At 32.7% G+C, this 10,640-nt stretch overlaps 1 long non-coding RNA gene across 4 annotated transcripts; it reads left to right on the forward strand.

The window, feature by feature from the left end:
• The first annotated feature begins 701 nt into the window (after positions 1–701).
• On the forward strand, positions 702–9,269 carry LOC132606470 (uncharacterized). 4 transcript variants are annotated; one of them, XR_009569889.1, is made up of 7 exons: positions 702–2,694; positions 2,968–3,096; positions 3,676–4,562; positions 4,683–5,115; positions 5,678–5,860; positions 7,602–7,663; positions 8,894–9,269. It is a non-coding gene; the product is annotated as an uncharacterized LOC132606470 (long non-coding RNA). The 4 variants fall into 4 exon arrangements; XR_009569888.1 differs by having other exon boundaries at positions 3,676–3,840; positions 4,389–4,562; positions 5,678–7,663; XR_009569886.1 differs by having other exon boundaries at positions 5,678–7,663.
• The last annotated feature ends 1,371 nt before the right edge of the window (positions 9,270–10,640 follow it).

Genomic DNA, 10,640 nt, shown 5'->3' on the forward strand with positions numbered 1-10,640 from the left:
AAAAAAAAAAGTGCACCATATATTAAAATATCAACCAATATTCATGTAATTTCCAAAGTATCTCATTAAGTCAATAATGATAGATTCATTACCACGTGCATATCAATCCATTAATGGGAACAAATGAAATTGCTTTTCTTCAAAAGGTTAAGTAGTCAAACCATACAATTTTTTTCTTTTTTTATATTAGCCTGAGATCTAATCTAGAGATTAAACTATTGTATTTGGTATTCCGCCATGTCATTTATTTGTTATGTTTACTAAAATAAGTATACTTAAAATATTTATATTTTATAATAAGATAGAATTTAATTACATTTTTATTTTTATTCTTACTCTAATAAATGTGAAAAGAGATTAATGTCGTAAAAATAATATATCAAATGGAGATCAAATAATGAATAAGGTAAATTAGTCAAATTATAAAAACACCAACCAATATTAAAAAAAAAAGTAAAAAAAGTTTTAGATACGGAGCACAAACTACAATGTTATATTAATCGTGTTTTGAACATAATATATATATATATATATATAATATCACTATTCAAAGACAACTACATATACATAGATGCACTATAATCTAAAGTGTTGGGCCCGTGCGCACCACGAGCATATTCCGTCTAGTATTTTTCAACTATATTAGAAGCACCGGTTGGTGCTTCTTTCGTCGTCCGTGTGTGGACTCCCCCCCCCCAACCACCAACATAAAAAAAAAAAAAATTGGGCCCCATATTTTAAACAAGTCCTAAAAAAAAATTGTAAAAATAAAATAAATTGTGGGGCCCATATTCAACAACATCCAGTATTAAAAAAAAATTGTGGACCCCATATTAAACAATATCCAGTATTAAAAAAAAAAGTGGAACCCACCATATCCAAACTCACGGGAAAAAAAAGTGGACCCCATATTAACAAAATCAAGCAATATTGAAAAAAAAAGTGAATCCCATATTTTTGGGCCCCATATTAAGCAGGCCCTAAAAAGAAATGTGGGCCCCATATTAAAAAAAAAAATTGTGGCCCCATATTAAATAACATCCAGTATTAAAAAAAAAGTGGAACCCACCACATCCAAACTCACGGGAAAAAAAAGTAGACCCATATTAACAAAGTCAAGCAATATTGAAAAAAAAAGTGAATCCCATATTTTTGGGCCCCATATTAAGCAGGCCCTAAAAAAAATGTAAAAAAAAAAAATGTGGGCCCCATATTCAAAAAACAATTGTGGGCCCCATATTAAACAACATCCAGTATTAAAAAAAAAGTGGAACCCACCACATCCAAACTCACGGGAAAAAAAAGTGGACCCCATATTAACAAAGTCAAGCAATATTGAAAAAAAAAGTGAATCCCATATTTTTGGGTCCCATATTAAGCAGGCCCTAAAAAAAATGTAAAAAAAAAAAATGTGGGCCCCATATTCAAAAAACAATTGTGGGCCCCATATTAAACAACATCCAGTATTAAAAAAAAAAAGTGAAACCCACCACATCCAAACTCACGGAAAAAAAAAGTGGACCCCATATTAACAAAATCAAGCAATATTGAATAAAAAAGTGAATCCCATATTTTTGGGCCCCATATTAAACAAGCCCTAAAAAAACATTGTGGGCCCCATATTCAACAACATCCAGTATTAAAACAAATTATGGGCCCCATATTAAACAACATCCAGTATTAAAAAAAAAAGTGGAACCCACCACATCCAAACTCACGAGAAAAAAAAAGTTGACCCCATATTAACAAAATCAAGCAATATTGAAAAAAAAGTGAATCCCATATTTTAAAAAAAACAATGTTAAAAAAAATGTGGGCCTCATATTAAACACGATGCGTATTCATAGCAAACACTAATATAATAAAGTTTTAAATACGGAGCACAAACTATAATGTTATGTTAATCGTGTTTTGAACATAGTATCCCATATTGACAAAATCAAGCAATATATAAAAAAAATGAATCCCATATTAAAAAAATAAACAATGTCAAAAAAAAAAGTGCAGACTTTGTATTCTTAGCAAACACTAATATAATAAAGTTTTAGATACGGAGCACAAATTACAATGTTATATCAATCATGTTTTGAACATAGTATATATATAAAAATAAAATAAAATTAGGCCTCATATTAAACAGGCCCATAAAAAAAAAATTGTAAAAAAAATAATTATGAACCCCATATATATTGACCCTATACTAAACAACATCAAGCAATATATATAAAAAAAAAAGTGGAACCCACCATCTCCAAACTCACGGTAAAAAAAGTGGACTCCATATTAACAAAATCAAGCAATATAAAAAAAAATAAAAAATTGAACCCCATATTCAAAAAAAATAATGTCAAAAAAGACTTTATATTCGTAGTAAACACTAATATAATAAAGTTTTAAATACGGAGTACAGACTACAATGTTATATTAATCCAAATTCTCCTATTGTAGACATACTGCCACCCACCAAACAACTTTGCAGCTACTTGGTCTATGTTGTTACTCTTTATTTTTGTTTCGAACAAGCCAATTAACCCAACCTTTTCTTCATTGCAAAGGAGCTTAATCTCCTTCTGCTTATTAGGGCCATTGAGACCCCTAACATTCCAACTGAGGATCTCAAATGTTTGTCATAAGCAATTTTGTATTTTACTATTGAGTTTAGCCCTTTCGTTCTCTTCAATTTCCTGACACATGGTTGGTCTTTGCATTTTTGTGGGACATCTGTCTTTCACTTTCATTTTTCCTGTTCCTTTCAAGTTACTTACAAACGTCCAATTTTCTTCTTCTTCTTCTTCTCCTCTGATTTTCCCTATTCTTTACGAGTTCCGTTTCATTTTTCTTTTTCTATCTGTATTATTGGTTCGTCTGATATTATGCATTGCTGAAGTGTTGCATGCATGTAATTTCTTATTACTATAATGAATATTTGAGATTTTAATATAAGATTTGAAATTGTGGTTTTAACAGCTCAACTTGACCGAACGATGGAAGGCACATAGGACTTTTCTGGAGTGCAAGATGAAATGGGTGAAGGTTGCAAAGAAGCTGCTTTATAGTACTGGTCTATGGGCAGCTCATATTGAGTGAGAATGAGAGGTAATGGATGAACTTTTTACTTCCTAAGAAAAATTTTCGACATTTCTGAAGAAAAAATCAAAGGAATTGCATAGACTTGATTCAGTCCGAATCCAAGAAACCAAATTGAAGAATGCTTAGAATTAAGAAAGTTTGTTAGTCCAGACTCCAGGAACATTATTTAGAATTCATGTACTAAAAAGTCCTATTTTTCTTTTATTTGAGACCCAGTGCATTTTATCAATTTTACTTTAATCTTTGTAGCCTACCCCCCATTTTCTATGGTTCTAATTGGGTAAATATTTCAGTTTCTAATATAGTTGGTTTATGATTTATTTGATCCTCAAGGGGACCTGTAAATTATAACTTCTAACTTCAAGCTATAACTAATTAAAAAAAAAAAAAAGTTCTAAATCATTGAATTAGGTGTTGCACAGTAATGGTGAAAGGAGCTTTAATGACTCAAATAGATAATTTGAAATTCAATGGGAAGCATTAACTGTTTTTTTTTTCTAATTGTATAACAAACTCTTTTGAAATTGATCGATAATTACTGGAAAAAGATGCCTGACTTGAAATTATTGATGTCTTTCTGTCTAGATATTTTTTGGGAATGAATTTCATATCATCGGTGCTCACAGATTCGTCCCTATCTGGAACTGAAGTGAGTTTCGTAACTTGAATACTTAAATTTGTTCAAGGAAAATTCAAGATTCCATCTCACTCTCTTTCGGTCTAAAGACGATAGAAGTGAAAGTCGCGGAGGTAAGTTTGAAATCATACTAATTTTTTCCTTATTTTGGTGCATCTCTGAGGTTATGGACAGAAGTATGAATATTCTGACCATGCTTTTTTTTGTCTTATGAAAGAATATTAACTGTATTATACAAAAAGAAAATACTGAAGTTTGTGGCTTGGATTGGTTCATCATCATAGAATTATGGCGTTTTAAGGAAAAAGAGTTGGTTCAATCTTGAGCACATGCAGTCTTAGGTGTTTGAATCATGACATATCTCTGAATGAACTTATGTAAATTGGTGTTGGCCACTTTTCGTACATACTATTTTAAGCCACTTGACTGTAAGACTGTAATCTAGCTGCTTTGATAACAAAAATTATATGATATAGATCTCCTTGATTGTATAGTTGTCTAGGATCTAATACTTAAAAGGTAGATGTTGGGTAGTGTTACAAATTAAGACGTTAGCCATGTTGTTGGCTAGTTGAATTTAGCCATGTTGTTGGTTAGTGGTTCATCTTATTCTGCTATCTTAAATAAGATAGAAAAAGTTAAAAGAAGCTTTTTGATGCAGAAGTTTTTATTTTTTGGTTCTGATTTATTTGCTACAATATGATGGTATACAAGCTCTGGTGCTTTGCTCTTTTCACTCTGAATGGTTTTGAAGGGATATCCTTGATTTAATGCGGTTAAAGAACTCAAACATGTGAAATAATTCAAGATCTTGCATTGGCCATTGAGAAAGAAAGTAAGTCAATGTCTCTTTATTCTCTCTCTTTTTTTTTTTTTTTGGTAACAGATTAGTAGCTTAAGTGTATTATAAAAAGAATAAAAAAGACGTGGTGCCTATTGTGCTTGAGTTTATCAGATTAAAGTTTGGGCAATATGAACGATACTGTGGACGTCAGCATAGTGAATGAAGTTGTTTGCAAATAACTGGTTCCTTCTGCAAAAAATTGAAGATGACATGATTATCAAGTCATCGTTATGCAGCGTGGTTTCTTAGCTTCCTTTGTCTTGGAATAACTATCAGTTCTTTCTAAAAGGTACAGTGGTAAGTTACCAAGAAAATTCAAATATAAAACTATGATCCGATGACATTTGAGTGACCGCTTGATTTCTTTCTCTACAGTAAAATTGTGTGGTTTCAATTGTATTAGGAAACCATGATTACAGTCGAGATGTAGAGGAACGACTCAATCCTTACCCTTAGGAAAATTGATAGCAAATGGCATTGTTTAAGGTCGTCCATAATTAAGCTAGGTTTAAGATCTCTTCTTCTTCATCTACCTTTTTCCCAGGTTAGTTTCTTGGTTAAACTTTCCTTATTAAATTATGTTTATAGCTCTTCGAAAACGAAAAGAATATTCTGGTTGAAAAAACATGTAAGCAATGAGAACAAGAAGAATATCCAAAAGCAAAATTAACCGAGTTGGACATAGAGTATTCTGGCAAATAACGATAATGCTGGATAGACCAGCTAAGCTGAATTACTTATTTTAACACTTTCAACATATTTATTTAATTAAGATATTGTGTTAGTATAGTTAGTGGTGCTTTTATATATATTTTTAGAGAGAATGTATCCTTTTATGGACTTGATCCAAATTTGGGATTTTCATTTATTTCATTGACCTTATTTCACGATTGCAGTACATAAAGTACTGCTACTTTGTTGTGAACTCTAAAAAGGGTCTGTCCTGAAAAAAACATCCTGGATAAATAAAGGACATGTCTTGTGGAGAAAAGAAAAGTATTCCCAGGACTTGATCTGCTCCTATTCTTCCTGTTGAATGCATCATTCTAATTAATTCAATTTACTTATTCGTTCACTCATTCATGCCATTGCCATATGATTTTCAGGTGTGCTCATATGAAGTTGGATATTCTGTTGTTCTGGTTCATTATTTTACTAGGCTTAAGCTCTTAGGTGGCTAGAGTGACCACTGTTAGGATCTGTTTCCTGGACCATTGGATTATACATCAATGCAAATAGTTATATCATGAACTCAACTATGCCATTGTGAAAGCTGTGAAAGTTGAAAGGTGAAGAATGAAGTAAAATATGCTATTGTAAAGCTATTCTAGATCAACCTTGGAATGGATCTACTGCTTAGCCGGAAGACCAAGAAAGATATAGTGATAAGTTTTAGTAGTATGTTCATGGAAATGAAATCATTACCTTATGTTCTTTACTGGTGGAAAGTTTTTTACTATAAAGTGATAATCGACTATAATGAAATGTTTGCTCTGAATTTGATTGAATAAGTCCAGTTCTCTTAGACATTGCTGGTGTTATTTTGTTCTTCATTAATACAGCTGTAACTTTGTGCATAATGACTGCAAAGGATCCACGGCTTTAAAATGTAAAATCTTGGGCCCCTGCACAGCACGTGCAATACCCCTCTGATAATAATAATAATATACAGAAGTGGGAGTTGGATGGGACGAACACAGCTACAAATATTTGTACAAAAAGCTACATAAATAGCACCCTAAACAGGGACAATGCAATGTACTGTCTACTTGAAGTAAAAAAAAAAAAAGTGTACTGTCTACTTGGACATATGTTATTGGGTGATTGAATTTTGCGTTTCTACTATGGACACCTGTAGTTTGCAACTAAATATTAACCCTTCAATACACGTGTGTGTGGGGAACAATTGTTTTCCTCTGCCATTTTCACTCATATTCCCCCAAAACACTTTTCCTTCTTTGTTTAGACTTATGTTCTTTTACTACTACTCTGTTACTAATTCCCTCTGCAAAATTGATGCATTCTCTAATTTTCAAATTGATTGTTCTCCAATGTTGCTCGTTGAGCTCTCTTTCATTTGTCTTTGTGTTGATTAGGTTCTTTTTTTTTTTTTTTTACTCAGTCTTTGTCTCTTTAAATATTTATGGGTCTTCTGTATTGAGATGTCGGAAATGGAATGGAGAGAAATGGCTATTCAAAGTTATTGCATGCGAGTGTTTTTGCCATTTTGGTCATATATTTTTTTGAACTGTTGTTGTTGAAAGTTGTACTTACCCAAATTTATGCTGTCACGTAAAAACTAAAAACTTGAATGCTATAGCATTGAGGAAATTTTTTTTTCCTCAAACCTTGTGTGCCTTACGGCAGTTTAAATTAATATGAATTTTCACTTTATTCTTGAGTTAATTTCGCTTCGTAATTTTCATAGGTGTTTCTTTGTCTATGGAATATCAATTTGTTTGCTCTCATAGTTTCTTATTCAGTTAAATGAACATGCACTATTTCGGAATTTTGCTTCAATAAGGGAAAACGTGCACTCTATTTTTAACATGAATAACCTGGACTCTTGATTTAACTTTGATTTATCTGCCTTTTCTACAAATGCTTTGTGAATGTACCTATCTGAGGCATGATTACCATTCTATTTTCTCTTTGTTCTTACAAAGTCTTAGGCCGATCGTTCATTTCCTTTTTACTCTCTTTTCATTTGAGGGTGCGGGAAGATATCATTGTAGATTTGGGATTATAAAGTTTTGTTTCAAAAAAGTGTTTCTTTTATTTAGACTATTTGAAGACATTTCCTAGACTAATAACCTTAGATGGCCATATCTATGGTTGCTGGATATTTCTGGAGAACTTTATTTGTCATCATGAACTGTTTTAGTTATCAACTAATAAAGGAACAGGAGTGGACTTGCTTCCATGGTTAACAAGTAGTATATATGTCACTGATTTTCTATAGAGCTTTATTCCCTACATTTTGCAATGTTCCGTTAATTTTTCTGACATATTATTCCACTTCCTTTTCAGTCATTTGCAGCTTAAAGAAAAAAGCAATACATGTTTCGATGAACCTCTATCCTAATTCACAGGTACATCGTGTTTATTGTTTACTTTTTTCCTCAAGACTAGAAAAAGATATTGCTTGGCCGGATTTCTCTTAGAGTGTTGTAGCAGTTGCATCATAAGTTTGAGGACATTCTTCAGAAAATGATTGACCAGCTGCTTTTATGTTTTTGGAGAGGGTAAACTGTTAGGAAAAGTAGAGGATTATGTGACTGTAAAGGCTACTCAATGAGTTAGATGATTAATATATGAGGTGGAAAGGTAAGAGATATATGAGGTGGAAAGGTAAGAGATCTACTATTGAGTGTATGTCATATCAGAGTCAACAACTCTGTTTAAAATAAGATTGCTTTAGATACTGATATTGGGATATATTATTTTCTGATGCAGTACAAATCTGTGAGCTCATTCAGTTTCTGATTTCTCTTATAAATTATTCTTTAGCTATCAACAAAAGTACTTCTCACCCATGTACCTGAGGATGTTATCCAGACATTTGAAAATCAAGAAGATAAGTTCAGAGTGCATACAACTAATTAACTAAAACAACAATATAATTGCAATTTCAGTAGTAACACAACTTCATTAATAGATTTAGTAGAAGAATGATCTGTAACTTTGTTGGTGAAACTGCTGAGACTTAGCAATTTCAGGAAACTCATCAAACAAAAGCTATAGCAGTTGAATAGTCTTCACATTGGCTAAAAACTCAACATTTATATGCAAAAAATAACATGAAAACATATCTTGAACAGAGAATCGTTGTAGAACATTCACTTCATGATGATTTTTTTATACTCTCTCTTTTTTTGTACTCCATTCCTTTAGCTAGCTGTTGACATTGTTGTACACTCACTTATGACATTGAAGCTTTTATAGTTTATGATTTTGTTTAATTTTTCATTTATTTGGTGTTCACGTTGTGACTGCCCTATTCATTGAGAAATATGGAAAAGAGATATCTGAAATGGCTGCTATGACAATCGCATTAAGGCATTAAATAATGACACTTTAGTTTACCTGAATCACTAACCAAATCAATTGAGATGTTGGCACACTTTCTACCACTTAGTAATTTTTGCCATTTGAAGTTGTCTACAAGTTCGTGATTAACTACATGAGGGTCTATCTGGTAAATTTTCTATCAGGTGAAATATAATAGATGTATATTTTAATTATGACTCTATAATCTCTATTTTTGCACTCCTCTCAACTTTAACTTCTGCAGTTGATTGGTGTTTACTTGATTTTTTAAGGTACTTCAAAATGCCTATCAGTTATGTGGTTCCTGGAATAGCGAAAGTTGGCTGCCAAGCTGGGGATTGTAACTCTAGCTCATTTGAAATGATGAATCAAGACGTTCTTGAAGATGCATTTGGGTTGTCTCTTTCATATATATATATATATATATATATATATATATATATTGTAAACAAAAGCACCTATTTATCACAATAATGTGCACAAAAGTCTTTAGTTATGGTATCTATTTTACACATGCAACAAATCATGGCTTCCTGGTAACGTCCATTGCGGTTGTTGCGGTGAGCCGGTGCTAGATGAACTTTAAAACTCTTGGTTGATGAGAGTTTTAGATTTTATTTAAAGAGAGTGGGATTCAATTTTTTGGCTTTAGCTAGGTGTCTTGCAGTTATGGATGACATGTGCACAAGTAATGATCATCCTGACTTAAAAAAAAAGAGTTATGGTCATTACCTCTTTTGTTTACAGTTACTGGTACCATGTATGTAGCAGTTATACTAATAGAAGTCTACTACGGAGTGTAAACTTGTATGTAGTGGTTATACTAATAGAAGTCTGCTTTGGAGTGTAATTTACAACAATAGTTGCAAACAGCCTTTGTGCTATTTGTTTCAATCATTTTAGTATGATTATCAATTCCAAGTCACTTATGAAGGAGTTATAGTGCAATTGTTTGGTCTGAGCTAGAACAACAATTTAATTACTTTAGTGAGCACGGGCCACGCCCGTCTAGTCTATAAACAAAGTGAAGTTTTTTAGGGCCCAACTCACACCCTAACAACCCCTCTTATACGATCACGGCAGGTAGTGCATTCGCGGCGACTCACTAGCATGGCTTCAACGCATTCGCGCCAGGAACCCTGTCTTCATTAAGAACAGCTGTTCAAGGCCCCTCTTCCCCCTTCATCCAATGCGTTTGCGATCCCATTACCACGATAGCGAAGCCCAACAAGCAATGCTCATTCCGATCGCTAGTTGGCATCCGCGATCATGGTAAACACTGTGAAATAATAAAGTAGATTTTTGGAGCTACAAAAAATCTTAGATATTTAGTAAGTTTCTAGAATAGCCTAGTGTAGTATCATGGATAGTTATCTTGAAGAAATATCTAGATATTATAGAGTAGTGTTAGAAGATAAAGATAACTAGATTTTTCTTATGGATGTATTTAGAAAAATATCTAGAACCATCTCTAGAGAAGTATAAATAGGGGTGACATTAGGCATTTGTAACCGACCCAATAACCCACTTCAAAGCCAATAAACCCAATTCCAGTAAACACTCTCTTTCATAGCTTCCTCTTCTTTAGTTGAATCTTTCTATTTTAGTTAACGATCTTGAGTTATCAGAAGGTTTTCTCAATTTAATTTTTCTTCTGCTATTTCTCTACGTGGTATCAAAGCCATACATGTAGATTGGCTTCTAGGTTTTATTTCAAGATCGGGTTAGTGGTAGATTCAACTATTTTTTATGAACGGATTTAAGCGGTCATGTTAGTGGAATGGAGATGGAGCTGTTGAACCTTCAATTAAAGATATGGACATGCATGGAGTCATACCTTGTGGGCGAGGATTTATGGGATGTTGTTAATAGGAGTAACACAAGTCCTCCTATCGATAGACCGGAAAATACCATTGCATGCAATGCAAGAAGTGAAAGCAGATTAATGTGAAGGCGGAATTCATCTTAAAGAGGTTCATCTCGCACAATTTGTTTGATCATATTATAAGGTGCAAATCA

The sequence above is a fragment of the Lycium barbarum genome, chromosome 8 (genome assembly GCF_019175385.1).
Source record: "Lycium barbarum isolate Lr01 chromosome 8, ASM1917538v2, whole genome shotgun sequence".
Taxonomy (NCBI): domain Eukaryota; kingdom Viridiplantae; phylum Streptophyta; class Magnoliopsida; order Solanales; family Solanaceae; genus Lycium; species Lycium barbarum.